Source organism: Triticum dicoccoides, chromosome 2B, assembly GCF_002162155.2.
Source record: "Triticum dicoccoides isolate Atlit2015 ecotype Zavitan chromosome 2B, WEW_v2.0, whole genome shotgun sequence".
NCBI lineage: Eukaryota > Viridiplantae > Streptophyta > Magnoliopsida > Poales > Poaceae > Triticum > Triticum dicoccoides.
Window position 1 is genome coordinate 385,091,578 of NC_041383.1, and position 27,505 is coordinate 385,119,082.

The 27,505-nt window shown below is 42.1% G+C and overlaps 1 pseudogene; it reads left to right on the forward strand.

Moving 5' to 3' along the window:
• The first annotated feature begins 984 nt into the window (after positions 1–984).
• The window catches only part of LOC119360900, a 29,116-nt pseudogene continuing 2,595 nt past the window's right edge, over positions 985–27,505 (forward strand).

Here is a 27,505-nt window from a genome sequence, read left to right on the forward strand (position 1 = left end):
GACCTAGCATCGATCCCAGGATGGCTGCCAAGAAGAAGAAGCCTGTTGAGACCCAAACTGCACCAAGGCAGGAAGAACCTCGCATTGTCTCCACTGCCAGCATGACAGGCTCGAAACCTAAGGTCCCCTCAGCAGCTTCAGAGCTGAAGAAAACAAGGGCAGTTGAAGCCAAAGCCAAGAAACACAAGCACAAGGATGTATCTAACGATGCTCCTTCCAAGAAGAAGCTGGAGACTTAGGGAACTAAGTCTTCAAGAAAAGAGCGTGTTGCGGCCTCTGAGCCACTCATTGTTGAACCCATCTCAGTTGCTCCTCCTGCCGCCACAAATCAAGAACGACGAGTTGTGCTCCACCAGCCTGCTTCCATAGAGGCTCATGAAGAAGAAGAGCAAGTTCCAGTTGTTGACCCCAACGCAGCTGAAGACACTGGTCATGAAGACAATGTTTTTGATGATGAAGTCCTTCCTCAACTTGAGCATCAGTTGGTATCATCGCCTGCTCCAACGAGCAGCGAATACATCAGCATTGGTCGTCCATTGACGCCAATTGCTCAAGATGATTCATGGGCTGAGCGCCCGCAAGAAGAAACCCCAGTTCATGATGAAACACCCCGCACTCCACCAGCGCAAGTCACCAACCCAGTGGTGAATGATGACAACTACATGGAGACCACTCCATCGCCAAAGGCGTCGCCCATTTTCCAATGGCTTCGTAAAGGTCTCAGGCCCTCGGTCTTCATGTCAACCATCTCAGAAGAAGATTCACAACAATCCAGTTCAGTGGCACATCAAGTGTTCCCTGAAGAGAATCCTTCCGCGACGGTTCCAGAGTCTGAAGCCAAAGCTGCTGAAGATATTCCGGCTGCATCAGTCGATGAAAGAAGAAAGAGAAAGAAGAGAAGAGAGAGTTGCCACACCCCCTGCCCCAGATCAGGTCATTCTCGAGGAGAATGTGATTGTGCAAGACCCTCCGGTCGTTGACCATATGGAGGTTGAGAACAATGAGGCTGCCACAAACACTGCTGAAGCCAATGACCCTGTCTTAGCTGAAGATCATGTGGATCCTGAAGCTAATGTTGTGCCTGAAACAAATGTAAATCCTGAAGCTTCTGTGACGCTGATCCCCACTGATGACGTTGTTCCTCCCCCAAGGCCTCACACTATGGAAATGGCTTACAAGCGTGATATGGAGTTGGTCACTATTCGCTGGCCAATCCTGGTTCCACCCACTGATCCCGGCCTGCAATATGATTACCATGTGCAGCAATGACCACAAGTACATAAGCCTAAGCCCAGGCTACCAAGGCTTCCCCGTGCTGCTACAGCACTAGGATCTTTCAGTGTCAATAGCTTCAGAGCACACAACACCTTCTTTGACAGTGACAAGAATCCATACTCGAAGCCAAAGATCCCTTTGGATCGCTTCTAGAGCCATCAACAGCACAGCTATTACTCCTGCATCCTCTACAATCAAGAGAGAATATTTCCTCACATGCGCCTTGATTTTGAAGCTATGGCTGGGCTCCCCTGTCTTGAAGAAGCTCTGGACTGCTTTCGGGATGTTGGCCTTCTGGAATTTGTCACAGCCAAAGAGCACTAGAATGAAGAGCTGCTGCTGCAGTTCCATGCTACTCTTCATATTCGTGGCTACAATCGGGATCCGAAGACATGGATCCTCGAGTGAATGACAGGTGATGTGCACCATGAAGCTAAAGCTCAAGGCATCATCGAGCTTACCTCCCTGCCCACTCCAGGTAAATTGTATGAGCATGGTTGTCAACGTCACAGAGAAGGACTGTAGAGCATTTTTCAAAGGCCTGAACCCAACATGAGTCAGATGCTCAGCATGATGAAGCCATTGCCTCAAGATGCAGAATATCCCAAGGAATTCTTTGTCCAGGACCTAGAGTACTTACCCCGTACAGTCTATCATATACTGAGGCGTACTCTATGGCCAATCAAAGGACATTCTTCTGAAGCCAAACTTGAAGGAACTATGAAGACTTTGGTATTCTATATTGTCAATGGCATCAGATTCAACTCCCGGGATTTCTTCATTAGACAACTTGCTGCCTCTAGGATTGATCTGTTTGGCCTGAAGTTTTATACTCCATGGGCAATGCGCCTAATCAAACTTCATTCTACTGTCAACTATCAGCCTTCAGCACACAACCATCTTGTCTTTCTGCCTGAGGTTGATTTATTAGTTGAAGCCATCTACCCCGAGCCTGCCAAAGAGCCAAATATATCTTCACAATGCTGATCATCAAAGCTTCACGCAGCCCATGGAAGGAGTTCATGTTCCAAATGTTGTTATTCCTGCTTAGCCTCTGGCTGGCAATGTGCGTCTGCCTCATCGAGCAAATACCGAAGCCACTTCCGGTACAATTGCCCAAAGGCCTCGGAAGTGTTCTCGTGTACTCAATGACCGAGAGCTGCTTGTGGCATTACATCAGAAGCAGGACAAGCACCACGACTGGCTGAAGCGTCAGATGCATAGTCTCCTGGTGGATCTCAATCACATTCGCAATCTGGCCACCAAGACCTCATTTGTTGCCCATGAGAATGCGCGGCGGCCCTGGAAGAGCCTCACTCTGCTGTGTTCTAAAGATGGTCTTCGAGCAGATGGCTTCACCGAAAGCTTCAAGTTTGACTCCAGGCCTCCACAAATGCAAGCTGGCGCCCTACTCCCTCACTTGAAGATTATGAGTATTCATCTTCGGCTGCAACTGTTGTTGCAAATGTCGTCGATGAAGAAGACGACGCCACTTCACCGACCATGGCTACACTGCATCTCAACTCTGCACCAGGCCCCTCTGCACCACCAAACTCCAACGTCGACCCTGCTCCACCATCTGCTCCTTCTGGGAACGAGTAGATTCTCTATGTCTTCAAACCTTTTAGGTCATTACTGACAAAAGGGGGAGAAGCATATGAGTTGATAGTCTTCAAGCGGATCCTTATGGGTGGTTGCATTATTTTGCCAAGTTTTTACAACTCTTATCTTTTGATACATTTGGTTCTTTGAGTTGTAACACTTAAACTCAATGGTCGTCTGCAACTTTTTCTGCTACTCTGTGTTGCGATGATAAATTCCGCATGAAGTCAATCTGCAGACGTCCATTTTCCATTATGCATATCATTATCTTCATTATCTTTCTATATGCATAATGTATTGTCTTCACACCTTGAATATGGCCTCCACAAAGAAAAACCTGCCATGTGCATTTGCATTCAAAAGCAAATCATTTATATGCACATCTTCAGGGGGAGCCTCATCATATGTATGAAGACAATACTCACAACACTAAACTTTCACATACTTTTATTCCCGTTGAAAACTTCAACCAGTTTGTCATCAATCACCAAAAAGTGGGAGATTGTAAGTGCATCTAGTGCCACCCCTAGCTGGTTTTGGAGTATTAACGACAAACTTAGTTGAGGGACTAATGTGTTTGTGAGAATTGCATGATAACACAGATTGTAGTCCCATATTGATTCGGTTTACCTACCAGAGATGACCCCTAAAAATGTGTGAAGATATTGAAGACAATGGTGGTATGTGAAGATATTCACATTGAAGACTATGACAGGAGAAGACTTCACATGAAGACTATGGAGTGCGAAGACATAGTTGTTTCATAGTTTCCTTTTCTTCTTTGTTGAGTCATAGGAACCACAATATTGTTAAGTGGGGTCCAAGTGAACAAAGTCAGAGTGACTGATGTGATGCTCAACCAAATCCTATGTCTTTGAGCGAAGACAATGAGAGAAAATCTTATCCAGAGTTGGATGAGTCGGCTTTGCTTGTAGCCCAAGCTAAGCTGCCGCATGTGTTTGAAATCTGACCGTTGGACACATGTCAGTTCCTTAGTGACCCAGGGTAATTTTGGACAAATCAGGTCGGGTTGCCTCCTGGCTATAAATAGCCCACCCCCTACACCATAAATTGGTGGCTGCTCAGAGTTAGTGCACGGCTTTTGTCGTTTGAGAGCAACCCACCTCTGAAGCCCTTGAGAGAGAAATCCTTGCGAGGATAAAGCCCAAAACACCCAAAGCCAAAGAGTGTTAGGCATCACTAAAGTCTTTCTGTCCGCGTGATCTGAAGAATTATTACACTTCCAGACTTTGAATCCTCCAGCCGGTTAGGCGTCGCGTTCTAAGCATCCAAGAGTCGTTATGGATTGCCAATGAACAAAGTATGTGAAGGTTTGGAAGTCTCCCTTGAAGACTTACCAGAGTGATTGGGCGAGGACTAAGTGTTCTTAGATCAAGGGGAATAAGGTCAATACATGGTCTTCTGAGTTGAATCTCAACCTCCCTAACCAGACGTACAGTTGTCACAACAACTGGAACTGGTCCAACAAATCCCTTGTCCTCTTCGAGCAACTGGTTCTATCCTTCCTCTCTCACTTTACTTACAGTTTGTCTTCGTGAAGTCTTTGCCCATTTGCCTGATCTATTTGACTTCACTGTGTGGAGACTGTTTACTGTTTGGCTTCATACTATCTTCCATCCTGATCCATACTACCTAGCTATTGATAGTCTTCATGCTTTCACTACATTGCTTACTTGACTATGGCTTGTCTAGTGTAGTCTACCTTCCGCTGCATATCAATAGGTTCATTTCTATTGTTTGTCTTCAAAGCACCCATGTTTTGAAGACATCCATAAAAATCGCCTATTCACCCCCTCCCCCTCTAGTCGAATACTAGCACTTTCAAAAATCACCATTGGTCCGGGCTTTAATGGGTTATCGGATGCAAACTGGAAACCAATAGTTTAACGGTGACTCGTTACGGTGGATACCATGTGTCGGTTACCCTTGATGAAACACTTCCATGATGCGCAATTTATCGTCATGGAAGTGGACACTTCTGTGATGATAATATCAGTATTGTCATGGAACACTACGACGACAATACATGCATGGATATCTTGATTCTGTCATAAAATCATCATGGGTGTACATGCATGAAAGGAAACGTGACCTACAATGACAAACACGTATCATCATGGACGTATTTTTTGTAGTGGTGCATCGTATCCTATGACTCTCTTTTGTGACAACACTAGCGCCATTGCCATTGCCAATGAGCCAAGGTTTCATAAGAAGACCAAGCACATCAAACGCCGCTTCAACTCCATTTGTAATTACATTAAGGATGGAGACATAGATATTTACAAAGTACATACGGATATGAATGTGGTAGACCCGTTGACTAAACCTCTTCCATGAGCAAAACATAATCAACACCAGAACTCTATGAGTGTTAGATTCACTATGATGTAAACTAGATTACTGACTCTAGTGCAAGTGGGAGACTGTTAGAAATATGCCCTAGAAGCAATAATAAATTGGTCAATATCATATTTCCTTGTTCATGATAAATTTTAATTATTCATGCTAGAACTGTATTGACCGGAAACTTAAATATATGTGTGAATACATAAACAATACTGTGTCCCTAATAGGTCTCTACTATACTAGCTCGTTGATCAAAGATGGTTAAGGTTTCCTAACCATAGACATGAGTTGTCATTTGATAATGAGATCACATCATTAGGAGAATGATGTGATGTTCAGACCCAACTGTATGCTTAGCATCAGATTGTATCACTTAGTTATTATCTACAACTTTCTTCATGTCAAGTATATGTCCCTTAGACCATGAGATCATGTCACTCCCGGATACCGGAGGAATACCTTGTGTGTTGTCAAACATCACTTCATAACTGGGTGATCATAAAGGTGCTCTACAGCTATCTCCGAAGGTGTTTGTTGGGTTGCATGGATCAAGACTGAGATTTGTCACTCTGTGTGACAGAGAGATATCTTTGGGTCATCTCAGTAATACAACATCGTGAGAAGATTCACGTGAATACCGATTTTACTCACGAGATCTTGTATTATGAAACGAGTAAAGATACTTGCCGGTAACGAGATTGAACTAGGTATGTAGATACCAGCGATCGAATATCGGGCAAGTAACATATCGCTGGACAAAGAGGATTGTATAAGGGATTGTCTGAATCCCCGACATTGTGGGTTCAACCGATAAAAATCTTTGTGGAATATTTAGGAATCAATATGGGCATCCAGGTCCCGCTATTGGTTATTGACCAGAGAAGTGTCTCGGTCATGTCTACATTATTCCTGAACCCGTAGGGTCGCATGCTTAATGTTCGGTAGCCCTAGGATAATGTTGAGAAGTTAATAGTGGAAAGTACATGTAGCGACCACGATCCGAATGGTCTGAAGTCTCTGTGCATCAGTGTCATCCCTGGATCGATAATGCTGACACGCACAGTACTCAAGGAATTATAACAGAGTTCAATCACACACTTATTATATTGAGTCTTCATAAAGAGTATGATTACACAAAAATATCATGGTTGAAGGCCATCTAAACTAAATAACTTCGGAAGCTTCGAAGGTAAATGAGTCCATCAACTCCAACGGCATAACTAAGTGCAAAACAACGACCTATCGCACCTTATTCGTCATCCGAGTAGTCTGCAACATGAGATGTTGCAGCCATGTAGGTCAACACATTGAATATGCTGGCAGAGTTACACTGTAAAGCAATGAAATGCAAGAACTATATCTACATGCAATATTTGCCTGGTGGAGGCTGTAAGTCTATGATTTTGCATAAAGCTAGTTTTTTCCTACAATAAAGGAATATATTTATTTAACTACTCCCAAGTTGCCCAATATTTGAGAAGGTAACCCCAACTAAAATCCCAATAAAAAGTATCATCATTAACCCAACAAATTCATTAAGTAAAGTGATGAGATCACATCAATAATTCAAGTACCAGATACTCAAGATGTCCATAACCGGGGACATGGCTAACCATGATTAGTTTATACACTCTGTAGAGGTTTGCACACTTTTCCCCACAAGACTCGACCGCATCCATGATCGGATGATCGAGACATAGTCTTTCTGAAGCACTTACTCTCTACTCCGGGTGGACCGGTACACCTACTTTCCCCTACATCTGCTAGTCCACTTCTTCAAGAGCTCACGCAACTTACTCAACTATGCCAGAGCCCATAGTGGCTTGTGGCTGCACACGAAAGTTTCTAGCATGAATAATCTTATGATCCCTTTGAGCCTGGGTGGCAAACCGTAGGAAAAATCACACTGGTACTCCGGGAATTCCTAAAATAGGCAACACTGGATTCACCAGGTGCCTCAACCAATCCACCAAGATGTATATTAAAGTGGCCACCTTATTGTTATCCATGATTAATAACTCTAAAACTTCCATGTGTGAATCACGATCCAATCCCTGTCTACGAGCATGGCTAAGCAATAAATAAGCATAACGTACATTCCCAGGGTGATCAAAAGGTATTAGGTTCCTACCTCATGCACTACAACCAAACAACATGTTCCCAATCCTACTCATGCAAATATTTGAGGGGTAAATACTAATGCATAGTAAAAACTGGGTATAAAAGAGTATGATCAAAGTGTAACTTGCCTTACTGACGATCTGCAAACTCTAGAGATTCGTAGTAACAAGCTTCGCACTCCGGGTAATCTAGCGTAGACAAATAGTAGCATACATAAGCAATCACTCAAATGAAACAACAAGAAAACTGAGAAAATATCCAAATCAAACACGAAACAAGCAAACGGCTTAAACTAGAAAAAGTCAAACCAACAGCATTATTATCATGTGAATTAGATCTTAACAGTAGGTACAAGTGATTAGCTACGGTTTGCAAAATGAAACAACCCAAACGGAGAAACGAAACTCAAAATACGAACGAAACAAGATCGTTTACTAATCTGAACTAAACTCAAATTTTACAGTACCAAAATCATGTTCAAGTTGGTTAACTAGAAATAACATAACGGTACGAAGATTTAGGCGCTGGTTTCATCTAATTTGGATAAACGAGTAAAAAGTTATGCTAGTTTTAAGATCAGGGGCTAAAACGTGAGAAAACTATTAGCGGATAGGTCCCTGGTAGAAAATAAACTAAAAAGAAAAATACTACGGCGCGAACGTTCGCTAACAGAACTAATCCGGCGAAAAGTGTTTGTTAAAACGAGCGAACGTTCGTTAAATTAGAAAACCTAAAATATAAACCGATCTAATCTACCGAACTGAAATAAACCGGAGAAACCAAAAATAAACCAAACGGTTTATTACCGTTAGCCGAGGTCGGTTCAATGGCGAGATCCGGCGACGACGGCGGCTTCCAGCGACGGCGGCGGTGGGCGGTGGCATCGGGAGGCAGCGCGGGGCGGCGGCGCGGGCTGCGGCGGCGGCGGCGCTGCTGCTGCGGCTACGGTGGTGAGGCGAGGCGGGGTGGCGAGAGGCGGCAGCGCGGCATGGCTTATAAAGGGCCTCGGGGGGTGCCTTGGGCGAGGGGGCAGCCATGGGAGTCTGAGCCGGAATCCCTGTCGGTGACGGCTACGAGCGGTACTCCTCCCGCTCGGAGGAGGCGACGGCGCGGCGGTTGGGCTGCTGGGCCGACTGGGCTTAGGTCCAGTCGATCCAAAACTTAAAAAAAAACAACTTCACCGCGAAGGAAAAAATCCTAAATAAATATAAAGAAAATTCTAAAAATTCGAGAAACAATTTTCACCGTCCAAACCTAATATTTAGGACAAGATGAACATTTTTCTTGACTGATATGCAATTTTCAAAAATGCATTATTTCTCTAATTCAAATAAAATAGCAAATAAAATACCAAATAAATAAATAATTTGATTTTAAAATTCTTTCTCCAATATTTCTCTTAGGTTGAAGAAGTCATATTATCTTCTCTCATTTTATTTTTAATATTGGAAATAATTGGAGAGAAAATAATAAAATCAAATTGATCTTTCTTCAAATTTGAAATAAATTCAAATATGAATTTTGTGAAACCTCCAACTCTCTCCTTGGGTCCTTGAGTTGCTTAAGATTTCTAGGATCACAACAAAGAATAAATATGATATGCATATGATGATCTATGTATAACATCCAAATTGAAAATTGGGATGTTACAAACCTTCCCCCCCTTAAGATGAATCTCGCCCTCGAGATTCGGGTTGGTCAGCAAAAAGGTTTGGGTGGTCTTTGTGGAGATCTTCTTCCTCGGTATGGTGGCTCCCAGGTGGTTTCCTCCTCGGTATGGTGGCTCCATTGAACTTTGCAAAACTTGATAACCTTGATGCTGATACGTCTCCAACATATCTATAATTTTTTATTGTTCCATGCTATTATATTAGACATTTCGGATGTTTATGGGCTTTACTATACACATTTATATCATTTTTGGGACTAACCTATTAACCGGAGGCCCAGCCCAAATTGCTGTTTTTTTTGCCTATTTCAGTTTCGAAGAAAAGGAATATCAAACGGAGTCCAAACGGAATGAAACCTTTGGGAGAGATATTTTTGGAACAAATGCAATCCAGGAGACTTGGAGTGGTCGTCAAGAAGCAGACGAGGAAGCCACGAGGCAGGAGGGCACGCCCCCACCCTCGTGGGCCCCTCGTGGCTCCCCTGACCGACTTCCTTCGCCTATATATACTTGCATACCTTGAAAACACCCATGAGCACCACGAAACCCTATTTCCACTGCCGCAACCTTCTGTACCCGTCAGATCCCATCTTGGAGCCTTTTCCGGTGCTCCGTCGGAGGGGGAATCAATCACGGAGGGCTTCTACATTAACGCCAAGGCCTCTCCGATGAAGTGTGAGTAGTTTACCACAGACCTTCGGGTCCATAGTTATTAGCTAGATGGCTTCTTCTCTCTCTTTGAATCTCAATACAATGTTCTCCTCAATCTTCTTGGAGATCTATTCGATGTAACTCTTTTTGTGGTGTGTTTGTCGAGATCCGATGAATTGTGGGTTTATGATCAAGTTTATCTATGATAAATATTTGAATCTCTTCTGAATTATTTTATGTATGATTGGTTATCTTTGCAAGTCCCTTCAAATTATTAGTTTGGTTTCGCCTACTAGATTGATCTTTCACCCACAGTGACACTTATGCTATCTTGTGAGAAGCCACTAGTGAAACCTATGGCCCCCGGGTCTATTTTCCATCATATAAGTTTTCGATATACTTTATTTTGCAATCTTTACTTTTCAATCTATATCATAAAAATACCAAAAAATATTTATCTTATTATTATCTCTATCAGATCTCACTTTTGCAAGTGGGCGTGAAGGGATTGACAACCCCTTTATCGCGTTGGTTGCGAGGTTCTTATTTGTTTGTGTAGGTACGAGGGACTTGTGTGTAGCCTCCTACTGGATTGATACCTTGGTTCTCAAAAACTGAGGGAAATACTTACGCTACATTGCTGCATCTCCCTTTCCTCTTCAAGGGAAAACTAACGCAGTGCTCAAGAGGTAGCAAGAAGGATTTCTAGCGCCGTTGCCGGGGAGGTCTTCGCTCAAGTCAAGACATATCAAGTACCCATCACAAACTTTATCCCTCGCATTACATTATTTGCCATTTGCCTCTCGTTTTCCTATCCCCCACTTCACCCTTGCCGTTTTATTCGCCCTCTCTTTCCCGTTCTCCTCTTTTTTGCTTGCCTCTTGTGTGCTTGTGTGTTGAATTGTTTGTCACGGTGACTCAAGATAATACTAAATTGTGTGACTTTTCCAATACCAACAATAATGATTTCCTTAGCACTCTGATTGCTCCTCTTACCGGTGCTGAATCTTGTGAAATTAATGTTGTCTTGTTGAATCTTGTTATGAAAGATCAATTCTCCGGCCTTCGTAGTGAAGATGCCGCTACTCATCTAAACAACTTTGTTGATTTGTGTGATATGCAAAAGAAGAAAGACATGGATAATGATATTGTGAAATTGAAGCTATTTCCGTTTTCACTTAGTGATCGTGCTAAAACTTGGTTTTCGTCTTTGCCAAAAAACAATATTGATTCTTGGAATAAGTGCGAAGATGTGTTTATCTCTAAGTATTTTCCTCCCGCTAAAATCATCTCTCTTAGAAATGACATTATGAATTTTAAGCAACTTGATCATGAGCATGTTGCACAATCCTGGGAGAGGATGAAATTAATGATTCACAATACACATGGATTAAATTTATGGATGATCATACAAAAAAATTATGCCGGATTAAATTTTGCTTCTAGAAATCTTTTAGATTCGGCTGCAGGAGGTACTTTTATGGAAATCACTTTATAAGAAGCTACTAAACTCCTAGATAATATTATGGTTAATTATTCTCAATGGCACACCAAAAGATCTACTAGTAAAAAAAGTTCATGCGATAGAAGAGATTAATGTTTTGAGTGGAAAGATGGATGAACTTAAGAAATTGTTTGCTAATAAAAGTGCTCCTATTGATCCTAATGATATGTCTTTGTCTACTTTTATTGAGAATAATAATGAATCTATGTGTGTGAATTTTGTTGGTAGGAACAATTTTGGTAACAACGCGTATAGAGGAAACTTTAATCCTAGGCCGTTTCCTAGTAATTCCTCTAATAATTATGGTAATTCCTACAACAACTCTTATGGAAATTTTAATAATATGACCTCTGATTTTGAGATTAGTGTTAAATAATTTATGATCTCTCAAAAGAATTGCAATGCTTTGCTTGAAGAAAAATTGCCTAAGATTGATGAATTGGCTAGGAACGTGGATAGAATTTCTCTTGATGTTGATTCTTTGAAACTTAGATCTATTCCACCTAAGCATGATATCAATGAGTCTCTCAAGGCCATGAGAATTTCCATTGATGAGTGCAAAGAAAGAACCGCTAGAATGTGTGCTAAGAAAGATTGCTTTGTAAGAGTTTTCATGATAATAATGATGAAGATCTAAAACTGATTGATGTGTCCCCTATTAAATCTTTGTTTTGCAATATGAATCTTGATAATGATGGGACTTGAGATGAGTCAACTTTAGTTAAAAGGCATCCCAATGATTCAGAGTTTTTAGATCTTGATGCAAAATTTGGTAAAAGTGGGATTGGAGAGGTCAAAACTTTACATAGCAATGAACCCACTATTTTGGATTTCAAGGAATTTAATTATGATATTTGTTATTTAATAGATTGTATTTCCTTGTTGCAATCCGTGCTAAAATCTCCTCATGCTTATAGTCAAAATAAGGCTTTTACTAAACATATCGTTGATGCTTTAATGCAATCTTATGAAGAAAAACTTGAATTAGAAGTTTCTATCCCTAGAAAACTTTATGATGAGTGGGAACCTACTATTAAAATTAAGATTAAAGATCATGAATGCTATGCTTTGTGTGATTTGGGTGCTAGTGTTTCCACGATTCCAAAAACTTTGTGTGATGTGTTAGGTTTTCGTGAGTTTGATGATTGCTCTTTAAACTTGCACCTTGCGGATTCCACCATTAAGAAACCTATGGGAAGGATTAATGATGTTATTATTGTTGCAAATAGGAATTATGTGCCCGTAGATTTTATTGTTCTTGATATAGATTGTAATCTTTCATGTCCTATTATTCTTGGTAGACCTTTCCTTAGAACGATTGGTGCAATTATTGATATGAAGGAAGGAAATATTAGATTCCAATTTCCATTAAGGAAAGGCATGGAACACTTTCCTAGAAATAAAATCAAATTACCTTATGAATCTATTATGAGAGCCACTTATGAATTGAATACCAAAGATGGCAATACTTAGATCTATTCTCGCTTTTATGCCTAGCTAGGGGCGTTAAACGATAGCGCTTGTTGGGAGGCAACCCAATTTTATTTTTGTTCTTTACTTTTTGCTCCTGTTTAGTATTAAATAATTCATCTAGATTCTTTTTAGATGTGGTTTTATGTTTTAATTAGTGTTTGTGCCAAGTAGAACCTATAGGATCATCTTGCGTGATAGTTAATTTGATCTTGCTGAAAAACAGAAACTTTTGCGCGCACGAGAATAATTTTAATAAATCACAGAAACATTCTTTTCAGTTAACTATTTTTGCAGTATATTAATAGACAAATTTGATAGGAATTCCTATTTTGGTAGGATTTTTAATGTTCTAGAAGTATTCGAAAGTTAAAGATTACTACAAAATGTTCTGTTTTTGACAGATTCTGTTTTCCGTGTGTTGTTTGCTTATTTTGATGAATCTATGGCTAGTATTGGGGGGTATGAACCATAGAGAAGTTGGAATACAGTAGGTTTAACACCAATATAAATAAAGAATGAGTTCATTACATTACCTTAAAGTGGTGGTTTTCTTTCTTGCACTAACGGAGCTCATGAGATTTTCTGTTGAGTTTTGTGTTGTGAAGTTTTCAAGTTTTGGGTAAAGATTTAATGGACTATGGAATAAGGAGTGACAAGAGCCTAAGCTTGGGGATGCCCAAGGCACCCCAAGGTAAATTCAAGGACAACCAAAAGCCTAAGCTTGGGGATGCCCCGGAAGGCATTCCCTCTTTCGTCTTCGTCTACCCGTAACTTTACTTGGAGCTATATTTTTATTCACCGCATGATATGTGTTTTGCTTGGAGCGTCTTGTATGATATGAGTCTTTGCCTTTTAGTTTACCATAATCATCCTTGCTGTACATACCTTTTTGGAGAGACACACATGAATCGGAATTTATTAGAATACTCTATGTGTTTCACTTATATCTTTTGAGCTACATAATTTTGCTCTAGTGCTTCACTTATATCTTTTTAGATCACGGAGGTGGTTTTATTTTATAGAAATTATTGATCTCTCATGCTTCACTTATATTATTTTGGGAGTCTTTTAGAACAGCATGGTATTTTCTTTGGTTATAAAATTGGTCCTAATATGATGGGCATCCAAGTTGGATATAATAAAAACTATCATAGAAAGTGCACTGAGTACTATGATAAATTTGATACTTGATAATTGTTCTGAGATATAAAGGTGGTAATGTTAGAATCATGCTAGTTGGGTAATTATGAAATCAACAAATACTTGTGTTAAAGTTGGCAAGTCCCATAGCATGCACGTATGGTAAAAGTTGTGTGACAAATTTGTAGCATGGGGTGCTCTTTGATTGCCTTCCTTATGAGTGGAGGTCGGGATCGCGCGATGGTTAACTCCTACCAACCTTCCCCTAGGAGCATGCGTAGTAGTACTTTGCTTCAAGGGCTAATAAACTTTTGCAATAAGTATGAGTTCTTTATGACTAATGTGAGTCCATGGATTATATGCACTCTTACCCTTCCATCATTTCTATCCTCTACGGTACTGTGCATTGCCCTTTCTCACCTTGAGAGTTGGTGCAAACTTCGCCGGTGCATCCAAACCCCGTGATATGATACACTCTATCACACATAAACCTCCTTATATCTTCCTAAAAACAGCCACCATACCTACCTATTGTGGCATTTCCATAGCCATTCCGAGATATATTGCCATGCAACTTTCTACCGTTCCGTTTATTATGACACGTTCCATCATTGTCATATTGCTTTTGCATGATCATGTAGTTGACATCGTATTTGTGGCAAGGACACCTTTATAATTCTTTCATACATGTCACTCTTGATTCATTGCATATCCCGGTACACCGCCGGAGGCATTCACATAGAGTCATATTTTGTTCTAAGTATTGAGTTGTAATTCTTGAGTTGTAAGTAAATAAAAGTGTGATGATCTTCATTATTAGAGCATTGTCCCAAGTGAGGAAAGGATGATGGAGACTATGATTCCCCCACAAGTCGGTATGAGAGTACGGACTTTATGAAAAATAAAAGAGGCCAAATAAGCCCAAATAAAAAAAAGAGGCCAAAGAAGCCCACCAAAATTAAAAAAATAAAAAATGAGAGAAAATGAGAGAAGGGACAATGTTAGTATCCTTTTCCCACACGTGTGCTTCAAAGTAGCACCATGATCTTCATGATAGAGAGTCTCCTATGTTGTCTCTTTCATATACTAGTGGGAATTTTTCATTATAGAACTTGGCTTGTATATTCCAATGATGGGCTTCCTCAAAATGCCCTAGGTCTTCGTGAGCAAGCGAGTTTGATTATAGGTCTTCCTCAAAATACCCACTTAGTTTCTTTTGTTGAGCTTTCATACATTTATAGCTCTAGTGCATCCGTTGCGTGGCAATCCCTACTCCTCATGTTGACATCAATTGATGGGCATCTCCATAGCCCGTTGATTAGCCTCGTCAATGTGAGACTTTCTCCTTTTTTGTCTTCTCCACACAACCTCCATCATCACATTCTATTCCACCCATAGTGCTATATCCATGGCTTACGCTCATGTATTGCTTGAGAGTTAAAAAAGCTGAAGCGCGTTAAAAAGTATGAACCAATTTCTTGGTTGAAACCGGGGTTGTGCATGATGGGAGTATTTTGTGTGACAAAAATGAAACATAGCCTAACTATATGAATTTGTAGGGATAAGCTTTCTTTGGCTATGTTATTTTGATAAGACATGATTACTTGTTAGTATGCTTGAAGTATTACTATTTTTATGTTAATATGAACTTTTATCTTGAATCATTTGGATCTGAACATTCATGCCACAATAAACAAAATTACATTGAGAAATATGCTAGGTAGCATTCCACATCAAAAAATCTGTTTTTATCATTTACCTACTCGAGGACGAGCAAGAATTAAGCTTGGGATGCTTGATACCTCTCCAACGTATCTATAATTTTTCATTGTTCCATTTTATTGTATTACCATTTTGGATGTTTATGGGCCTTACTATACACTTTTATATCATTTTTGGGACTAACCTATTAAATGGAGGCCCAACCCAAATTGCTGTTTTTTGCCTATTTCAGTGTTTCGAAGAAAAGGAATATCAAAAAAAGTCCAAATGGAATGAAACCTTCGGGAGAGATACTTTTGGAACAAATGCAATCCAGGAAACTTGGACTGGATGTCAAGAAGCAGACGAGGAAGCCACGAGGCAGGAGGGAGCGCCCCAGGGGGGTGGGCGCGCCCCCCACCCTCATGGGCCCCTCGTGGCTCCCCTGACCGACTTACTTCGCCTATATATACTTCCATACCCTCAAAACATCCAAGAGCACCATAAAACCCTATTTCCACCACCGCAACCTTCTGTACCTATGAGTCCCATCTTGGAGCCTTTTCCGGCGCTCCGCCGGAGGGGGAATTGATCACGGAGGGCTTCTACATCAACGCCAAGGCCTCTCCGATGAAGTGTGAATAGTTTACCATAGACCTTCGGGTCCATAGTTATTAGCTAGATGGCTCTTCTCTCTCTTTGAATCTCAATACAATGTTCTCCTCGATCTTCTTGGAGATCTATTCGATGCAACTCTTTTTGCGGTGTGTTTGTCGAGATCCGATGAATTTGGGTTTATGATCAAGTTTATCTATGAGAAATATTTGAATCTCCTCTGAATTCTTTTATGTATGATTGGTTATCTTTGCAGGTCTCTTCGAATTATCAGTTTGGTTTGGCCTACTAGATTGATCTTTCTTGCAATGGGAGAAGTGCTTAGCTTTGGGTTCAATCTTGCGGTGTCCTTTCCCAGTGACAGCAGGGGCAGCAAGGCACGTATTGTATTGTTGCCATCGAGGATAAAAAGATGGGGTTTATATCATATTGCTTGAGTTTATCCCTCTACATCATGTCATCTTGCCTAATGCATTACTCTGTTCTTATGAACTTAATACTCTAGATGCATACCGGATAGCGGTCGATGTGTGGAGTAATAGTAGTAGATGCAGAATCGTTTCGATCTACTTGTCGCGGATGTGATGCCTATATACATGATCATGCCTAGATATTCTCATAAGTATGCACTTTTCTATCAATTGCTCGACGGTAATTTGTTCACCCACCGTAATACTTATGCTATGTGGAGAGAAGCCACTAGTGAAACCTATGGCCCCCGGGTCTATTTTCCATCATATAAGTTCCTGACCTACTTTATTTTGCAATCTTTACTTTTCAATCTATATCATAAAAATACCAAAAATATTTATCTTATTATTATCTCTATCAGATCTCACTTTTGCAAGTGGTCGTGAAGGGATTGACAACCCCTTTATCGCGTTGGTTGCGAGGTTCTTATTTGTTTGTTTAGGTACGAGGGACTTGCGTGTAGCCTCCTACTGGATTGATACTTTGGTTCTCAAAAACTGAGGGAAATACTTATGCTACTTTGCTGCATCACCCTTTCCTCTTCAAGGGAAAACCAACGCAGTGCTCAAGAGGTAGCAGCTGCGAGTAACTCGACTGGAAAACTCGAGGATCTTGACTGGCTTCTCTTCATAGGTCAAATCACTATCTAATTGAATTGCTTCCAGTGGCACTGTATCTCTTAGAGGAATATCGGCATCTCTGCGTGGCACTTCTTCAACTGGGAAACGTGAAACACATCATTAACTCCTGACAATCCTTCTGACAATTCCAGCTTGTATGCAACTTCTCCCATGCGTTCCAAAACTCTGTATGGTCCTACAAAACCTGGTGCTAGCTTTCCCTTGACTCCACTAGAAGCACTGGGGCTCCCCAAGGTGATGAACTTGGTCGAATGTAACCTTTCTCCAGTAACTCCTTTATCTGCATCTTAATTTCCTCCAGATCTTTTGCGGGCATCTGATACGGTCTCTTTGATATTGGTCACGTGCCTGGCAATAGCTCAATCAAAAACTCAATGTCTCGATTCGTTGGCATGCCTGGTAACTCTTCCAGAAATACGTCGGGATAATCCTTCACCATTGGTACTTCCTCCTGAACAACTCCTGATAAGGAATTCACCTGAGTTCTCCTCGGCGCATGCCGGGATACATACTTGATCCTCTTTCCTTCAGGGGTGGTGAGAAGAATTGATTTACTCGCGCAATCGATGTTCCCTTCAAATTTGGATAGCCAATCCATTCCTAGTATCACATCCAATCCTTGTGACTCCAGAACAATCAGGTCAGTGGGGAAAACATGTCTACCTATGGTTAGTGGCAACTGATAGCATACCCTACTAGCCATATACTCCGCTCTTGGGGAACTTACTAACATAGGTGACTTAAGGGCTACGGTTGGCAGGTTATACTTATTCACAAATCCCCTTGATATGAATGAATGCACTGCACCAGTATCATAAAGAACAAGTGCAGTAAAAGCATTAATCAAAAACTTACCGACAACTACGTCGGGTTGATCCTCAATCTCCTCCACACTAACGTGGTTCACCTGACCTTTGGTGAAGGGGTTGGGCTTCTTCGTAGAACCTCCATTTCCATTTCCATTCTTTGCTTCAGGACATTCAGTGGCATAATGTGTGGTCTTCTGGCACTTGAAACAGGTAATGTGGCTCAAATCCCTCTTGGCTGGTGTTGCGGGTTTCGAACGGTTCTGGCTGCTGCTTCCTCCATTCCAATTTCCATTCTTGGGGCCACTATGGTTGTGCGAACTTGCTCCATTGTGCGTATTCCCTCCATGGTTATGTACTCCATGGTTCTGGATATGTCCTCCTGAGTACGGGGAATAGCGGGGCTTCTGCTGAGCTCCTGAAGTGTACCTCCCTTGTCCATACTTCCTCTTACAATTATCAATCTATTGCTGCTTGCCTTCAATCATGAGGGCTCTGTCTACCAACTCCTGGTAGTTGTTGAATGTTGCCACCATCAACTGCATGCTCAGTTGATCGTTGAGTCCCTCAAGAAACTTCTCCTGCTTGGCGGCATCTGTGGCTACGTCATTTGGGGCATAGCGTGCTAACTTGCTAAACTCATCCACATACTGGCCCACGGTACGCCCTCCTTGGAGCAAGTTGTGAAACTCGCGCTTCTTCATGCTCATAGCTCCTGCTGAAACATGGGCAATGCGGAAAGCCTGCTGAAACTGATCCCACATAACTGTATCAATGGGGTAAGTGGCAGTGAAATTCTCCCACCAAGATGATGTGGGTCCATCAAGCTGATGTGCGGCAGAGCGCACTCTCTCCGCATTTGTGCATCCTGCAGTGGTCAGCTCTCTTCCAATCTTGCGGAGCCAATCATCTGCAACAATCGGCTCGGTGCTACTAGAGAACACCAGCGGATTCAACCTTAGAAAGCGAGCTAGGTGGTCAACAGGGGGTGGTGGTGGTGGGTTATTGTTGTTGTTGCCTTGGTTCTAGTTCTGAACTAGTATCTGCATCAAGGCATTCTGCTGCTAGATCAACTGAGTGAGCTCCGGTGGGAATGCAAATCCATTGTCACGTCTCGGAGGCATCTGATGGGTTAGAAGGGGTGAGAAAACAGAATAGAATGAGGTCTAAGAGAGATTCACTACCCATATGCTCATGAGACAAACACAATCAATTCACTTCATTCAATAGCACACAAGGTCACACAAACGGTCTAACCTATGATTACAAACTCGATCGTTGCTAACTACTTGGAGGAATACTACTAGTTACATGGTGGTCATCTAGAAATTTTCATCAGAGGAAGACTCAATAATGTCTGCTCCAGCTTCGTCAATGTAGTCGTCTTCACTATCATCATTTTCATCACTATCCGTGTCGGTGTCGTCCAGGATGATGCAGTCCTCCGAACGGATCTCCTTTGCTAGTTCTCGCTTGTGATTCTCCACTGGTAGTCCAAGCTTCCTCTTCAGGTCTTCATGCTTCTCCAGTAGTACGGTAATCTATTCCTTGTATCCATCGCGTGTATACTTGAGTTCCTCTTCTAGCTCGTTGTTTCTCTTCATCAACTTCTTGATCTTCTTCATGTGGATAATTTGTTGATTCTCTTGTCGACGAATATGATCTCCCATCTCTTGAATGTAGGCTGCAATTGATCCATCCCTCCTGGTATGAATCATCTCCCATTCTTCATCTCGGAGGCCACATATTTGATAAATGGTTTTCTCCCAGCTCCTTGTGATACACTTCACATATGCGTCCAAAGGTGATATGGGTTGCCATGCTCTTTCCTATACTCCAGCTTGGTGCATCCAGGTAGAAATCAATAGGCTCTATTGTTGGCACAAATGTCCTCCCAGGTACCCAGACTTTGATCTTCCAGCGCTCCTCTTCCGGTACAGATGTAGAGAAAGTCCCGTGAAGCTTGGTAGGCCGATGTTCAAGTACTTAGTGACTTCCTTCAAGTGGCGTCCAAAAGGGGTGTCGTCATCCAGCTGAGTGAACTTGTTCCTAGGATCCGCCATCTATAGAGTAGAAATAGAGGAGAATTAGAAATGAGCAGAGAAGAGAAATCCCGTGGCTTATTCTAGTGGTCGCGTCCTACAGTCAGTGTGTGCTCTAATACCATCTTGTAGCAACCATGATCCGAATGGACCGAAATCTCTGTGCATTAGTGTCATCCCTGGATCAGTAATGCTGACATGCACAGTACTCAAGGAATTATAACAGAGTTCAATCACACACTTATTATATCGAGTCCTCATAAAGAGTATGATTACACACAAATATCATGGCTGAAGGTCATCTAAACTAAATAACTGCAGAAGCTTCGAAGGTAAATGAGTCCATCAACTCCAACGGCATAGCTGAGTGCAAAACAATGACCTACCACACCTTATTCATCGTCTGAGTAGTCTGCAACATGAGACGTTGCAGCCATGTAGGTCAGCACATTGAATATGCTGGCAGAGTTACACTGCAAAGCAATGAAATGCAAGATATGCTGGCAGAGTTACACTGTAAAGCAATGAAATGCAAGAACTATATCTACATGCAATATTTGGCTGGTGGGGGCTGTAAGTTTATGATTTTTCATAAAGCTAGTTTTTCCCTCCAACAAAGGAATAAATTCATTTTACTACTCCCAAGTTGCCCAGTATTTGAGAAGGTAACCCCAACTCAAATCCCAATTAAAAGTATCATCATTAACCCAATAAATTCATTAAGTAAAGTGATGAGATCACATCAATAATTCAAGTACCAGATACTCTAGATGTCCATAACCGGGGACACGGCTAATCATGATTAGTTTATACACTCTGCAGAGGTTTGCGCACTTTTCCCCACAAGACTCGACCGCATCCATGATCGGATGATCGAGACATAGTGTTTCTGAAGCACTTACTCTCTACTCCGGGCGGACCGATACACCTACTCTCCCCTACATCTGCTAGTCCACCTCTTCAAGAGCTCACACAACTTACTCAACTATGCCAGAGCACATAATGGTTTATGGCTGCACACAGAAGTTTCTAGCATGAAAAATCTTATGATCCCTTTGAGCCTGGGTGGCAAACCGTAGGAAAAATCACACAGGCACTCCGGGATTTCCTAAAATAGGCAACACTGGGTTCCCCAGGTGCCTCAACCACTCCACCCAGATGTATATTAGAGTGGCCACCTTAATGTTATCCATGATTAATAACTCTCAAACTTCCATGTGTGAATCACGATCCAATCCCCGTCTACGAGCATGGCTAAGCAATAAATAAGCATAACGTATATTCCTAGGGTGATCAAAAGGTATTAGGTTTCTACCTCAAGCACTACAACCAAACCGCATGTTCCCAATCCTAATCATGAAAATATTTGAGGGGTAAATACTAATGCATAGTAAAAACTGGGTATAAAAGAGTATGATCAAAGTGTAACTTGCCTTGCTGACGATCTGCAAACTCTAGAGATTAGTAGTAATAAGCTTCGCACTCCGGGTAATCTAGCGTAGACAAACAGTAGCATACATAAGCAATCACTCAAACGAAACAACAAGAAAACCGAGAAAAGATCCAAATCAAACACGAAACAAGCAAACGTCTTAAACTAGCAAAACCCAAACCAATAGCATTATTATCATGTGAATTATATCTTAACAGTATGTACAAGTGATTAGCTACGATTTGCAAAAAGAAACAACCCAAATGGAGAAACGAAACTCAAAATACGAACGAAACAAGATCGTTTACTAATCTGAACTAAACTTAAATTTTACAATACCAAATCATGTTCAAGTGGTTAAGTGGAAAGAACAAAATGATACGAAGATTTAGGCGCTGGTTTCACCTAATTTGGATAAACGAGTAAAAAGTTATGCTAGTTTTAAGATCAGGGGCTAAAACGCGAGAAAACTATTCGTGGATAGGTCTCTGGCCAAAAATAAACTAAAAAGAAAAATACTATGGCGCAAACGTTCGTTAACAGAACCAGTCCAACGAAAATCGTCCGTTAATATGAACGAACTAACGAACGTTCGTTAAGTTAGAAAACCTAAAATAAAAACCGATCTAATCTACCAAACCGAAATAAACAGGAGAAACCGAAAACAAACCGAACGGTTTATTACCGTTAGCCGAGGTCGGTTCAACGGCGAGGTCCAGCGGCGGCGGCAACTTCCGGCGACGGCGACGGTGGGCGGCGCGGGCTGCGGCGGCGGCGCTGTGGCAGCGGCTGTGGTGGCGAGGCAAGGCGGGGTGGCGAGAGGCGGCGGGGCGGCGTGGCTTATAAAGGGCCTCGGGGGGTGCCTTGGGCGAGGGGGCGGCCGTGGGAGTCCGAGCCGTACTCCCTATCGGTGACGGCGACGAGCGAGACTCCTCCCGCTCGGAGGAGGCGGCGGCGCGGCGGTTGGGTTGCTGGGCCGGCTGGGCTTCGGCCCAGTCGGTCTGAAACTTTTTTAAAAAACAATTTCGCCGTGAAGGAAAAAATCTTAAAAATATATAAAAAATTCTAAAAATTTCAGAAACAATTTTCACCGCCCAAACCTAATATTTAGGACAAGATGAACATTTTTCTGGACTAATATGCAATTTTCAAAAATGCAATTTTTCTAATTAAAATAAAATAGCAAATAAAATACCAAATAAATAAATACTTTGATTTTGAAATTCTTTCTCCAATATTTCTCTTAGGTTGAAGAAGTCATATTATCTTCTCTCATTTATTTTTAATAGTGGATATAATTGGAGAGAAAATAATAAAATCAAATTGATCCTTTCTTCAAATTTGAAATAAATTCAAATATGAATTTTGTGAAACTTCCAACTCTCTCCTTGGGTCCTTGAGTTGCATAAGATTTCTAGGATCACAACAAAATGCAAGAATAAATATGATATGCATAAGATGATCTATGTATAACATCCAAATTGAAAATTGGGATGTTACAGTACAAAAGCAGATTAGAGTCCCTGGATGTGATCCAGGACATCACGAGGAGCTCGGAAATGGTTCGGAGGTCAAGATTTATATATGGGAAGTCATATTCACGGTTCTAGAAAAGTTTGGGAATTTTTGGTAGAGTACTGGGAAGGTTCTAGAAGGTTCCAGGGGTTCCATCATGGGGCCCAACGACCCGGGAAGGGCCCACATGGACCGAGCGGGTGGGGCTATAGCCCACAAGGGCTGGCAGCAACATTCCCTAATGCACAAGTCGTTTAAATCTAGAGATAAAGTCTTATCTGTAAATTTAAAGGGTTGAATCTAGAGATAAGATCTTATCTCCAAGTTTTAATCCCTTGTGGCCGGCCCTAGGAGGGTTTTGGATGCCCTCGCCTGCCCCCTAGCCTATATGTAGAGGGGGAAGGCACATGGGGGCAGCCACCCCTTCTCCTTGGTCGTTGCCGGAATTCCGCTGCCACCACCACCACCATACCGCCACACTGGTTCCAATCTCATCTACCTCCTCTCCCTCGCTGGATCAAGAAGGAGAGGAGACCATTGAGCTGAATGTGTGCTAATCTTGGAGGCGTCGTCCGTTCGGCACTAGATCGGATTGGATCGCGATTGGATCATGACAAGTATGACTACATCAACCGCATTACATACGCTAACGCTTTCGGTCTACAAGGATACACAATCACACTTCCCTCTCATTGCTATACATCTCCTAGATCGGATCTTGGTTGTTTCATAGGAATTTTTTGATTTTCATGCTTCGTTCACCATCATTTAGAGTCGTCGATGCTAACTAGGATCATTCGTCGGGGACTTTTGATGGAGTGAATGAATTCATTCACTGGATTCATGCATCCATCATGAACAAATGGTTCGCTAGGTTCTCCTTCCATGGGGAACATCAGCCAGATATTCAGGTAAAAACAGGGGAGGTGGTCCTAGTGAACTATTGGTTCGCCAAGGGTGAAACAACACCATCGAATGTTTCATTCGCTGGACACCCCCAGGCAAACCCCTCTTTGTATGAGAAACTGATCCTCTCAAACACGTGCCCCAATTGGGCCAAAACATGCCCCAGTTTAGCACAAACATGTTATTTATAGAAGTGCAATGGTTGTACAAAAGCATATGCCATGCTCTTTATAATAAAAATGCCATGCTTTTTAAAATAGAAGTGCAATGGTTGACAAAAACAGATGTCATGCTCTTTTATAATTAAAACTGATGTGCTCTTTAAAATAAAAATGACATGCTCTATAAAAAAGTGCCATGATCTACCAAAAGAAATGACATGCTCTTTAAAATAAAATGGCACTCTTAAAAAATAAAATGCCATGTTCTAATGAATAAAAGTGCCATGCTAGCTTCATGTCAAAATGGCAAAAAATTGTGAATTTTATTCTTTTTGAAAAAAGATGCAAATTTATAGAAACCATAACAACTTGTTTTTGAAATGGCAATTCTTGAAGGGGGGAATTCTAAGAAGAGTTTTGTAAGTGGCATTATACAAGGGACAAAACATTTGTTGTGCATGCGCAGAAAAGTAACTCAATATTACCAAATGAAAAAATTTGCAAAGGGATAAATATTGTTGTGCATGGCAAATTTCGCCACAGGGACAAAACATTGTTGTGCTAAATAAAAATGAATTTTGATACATTGATAAATACAAAATTCCATGGCATGTAAGCAATACAAGCAACAAAGTCCCATGGTATGTGAGCAGTATAAACAATGCTCTCAAAATATTGTATGCAAAGAGAATGTCATGGCATGTGAGCAGTACAAAACAATGCTCTCTAAATACCGTTTACAAAATGTCATGGCATGTGAGCAACACAGAACAGTGCTCTCAGAAACAAGCGTTTGCAAAAATATAAATTTTGACATGGTATCTAGACACAAAAATGCCATGATGGATACAAAAAAATTCTATGGCATGTGAGCAGTACAAAAACACATGGCAAATTTTGTTGAAATTTGTTTGAAGTTAGAAAAAAGTTTGGTAGGAACAATTACAATGATCTACAAAAACAAGGCAAACTTAGAGCAAGTTTGTACATTGTAATTTAGGAATTTTGGATTGTATAAACACATGGCAAAAAATGTGGAAAATTCTCATGGTATGTACACTAAAAACTACCATTTGTACAGTGAGTACTTTACATGGTATATAGACATGAAATGCCATCATGAAAACAAGATTTGCCATGGCATGTGAGGCAGTACAACAACAATTGCCATGTGAACTTGAATTCAGGAGAGCACTGGATGGCGAAGAATAGCCATGTGTGCAACATATATAACACTAGCTGGAAAGAAAAATGGAAACACAAGAAATGTCGAAATAAGCATGAAGAAGACGATGAGGTGAACCTTGTGCAAAAGCTTTGGTGGCGAGGAGCTGTGAGCTGGAGAAAAGGTAGGGTCACTTCAGCGACAAGGAGCATGGAGCCGCTGGCTCGGCCGCCAAGCGTCTCGATGGATCCAGTGAGGGCCGCTCATCGAGGACCTCAATGAAGGCAACTGTGGTGTCATGCACCTCCTCGCGTGCCTTGGTGGCCGGCTGTGTGGGCGCCGTCCCCGCAGCACACCGCCCCGCCACCCTCTATCTCGTCGGTGGCGCCGCCCGCCTCATCTCCAACATCGCCCATCTCTACCTCATCTTCGCAACCCCCTCATCTCCGCCGCAACAACCGACCGCCTCATCACCGCCTCGTCTCCCATGGCTCCTCCCAGTGGAGTGACGGCTAGATGATGAGGGTTCGCGGTGGAAATGACGACGCGTTTGTTGGGGAACGCGGTAATTTCAGAAAAAAGCCTACGATCACGCAAGATCTATCTATGTGATGTATAGCAACGAGAGGGGAGAGTGTGTCCATCCACCCTCGTAGATCGAAAGCGGAAGTGTTATGACAACGCGGTTGATGTAGTCGTACGTCTTCACGATCCGATCGATCTTAGCACCGAACGTACGGCACCTCCGCGATCAGCACACGTTTAGCTCGGGGACGTCCCTCATACTCTTGATCCAGTTGAGGCCGAGGGAGAGTTTAGTCAGCACAACGGCGTGGTGACGGTGATGATGAAGTTACCGGCGCAGCGCTTTGCCTAAGCACAGCAATAATACGACCAAGGTGTGTAACTGTGGAGGGGGGCACCGCACACGGCTAAACAATGTCAACTTGTGTGTTCTAGGGTGCCCCCTTGTCCCCGTATATAAAGGAGCAAGGGGGAAGGCCGGCCAGCCCTTGGGTGCGCCAAGGAGGGGAGGAATCCTCCTCCTAGCAGGAGTAAGACTCCGCCTTTCCTAGTCCAACTAGGAGGGGGAAGGGGGAAGGAAGGAGAGGGAGAGGGAGAGGGAAAGAGGGGCTGCGCCCCCTTCCCCTAGTCCAATTCAGACTCCCCTTGGGGGGCACCTCCTGGGCTGCTGCCCTCTCTCTCCCCTAAGGCCCACTAAGGCCCAATACTTCCCCGAGGGGTTCCGGTAACCCCTCTAGCACTCCGGTTTTCTTCGAAATCACCCGGAACACTTCCGGTGTGCGAATATAGCCGTCCAATATATCAATCTTTATGTCTCGACCATTTTGAGACTCCTCGTCATGTCCGTGATCACATCCGGGACTCCAAACTACCTTCGGTACATCAAAACACATAAACTCATTATATCGATCATCATCGAGCATTAAGCGTGCGGACCCTACGGGTTCGAGAACTATGTATACATGACTGAGACACGTCTCCGGTCAATAAACAATAGCAGAACCTGGATGCTCATATTGGTTCCTACATATTCTACGAAGATATTTATCAGTCAAACCGCATAACAACATACGTCGTTCCCTTTGTCATCGGTATGTTACTTGCCCGAGATTCGATCGTCGGTATCTCAATACCTAGTTCAATCTCGTTACCAGCAAGTCTCTTTACTTGTTTCGTAATACTTCATCCCACAACTAACTCATTAGTTACAATGCTTGAAAGGATTATAGTGATGAGTATTACCGAGAGGGCCCAGAGATACCTCTCCGAAACACGGAGTGACAAATCCTAATCTCGATCTATGCCAACCCAACAAACACCTTCGGAGACACCTGTAGAGCACCTTTATAATTACCCTTTTACGTTGTGACGTTTGGTAGCACACAAAGTGTTCCTCCGGTATTCGGGAGTTGCATAATCTCATAGTCTGAGGAACTTGTATAAGTCATGAAAAAAGCAGTAGCAATGAAACTAACACGATCATAAGGCTAAGCTAACGGATGGGTCATGTCCATCATATCATTCTCCTAATGATGTGATCCTTTTCATCAAATGACAACACATGTCTATGGTTAGGAAACATAACCATCTTTGATTAGCGAGCGAGTCAAGTAGAGGCATACTAGGGACTATAGGTTTTGTCTATGTATTCACACATGTACTAAGTTTCCGATTAATACAATTCTGGCATGAATAATAAACATTTCTCATGAATTAAGGA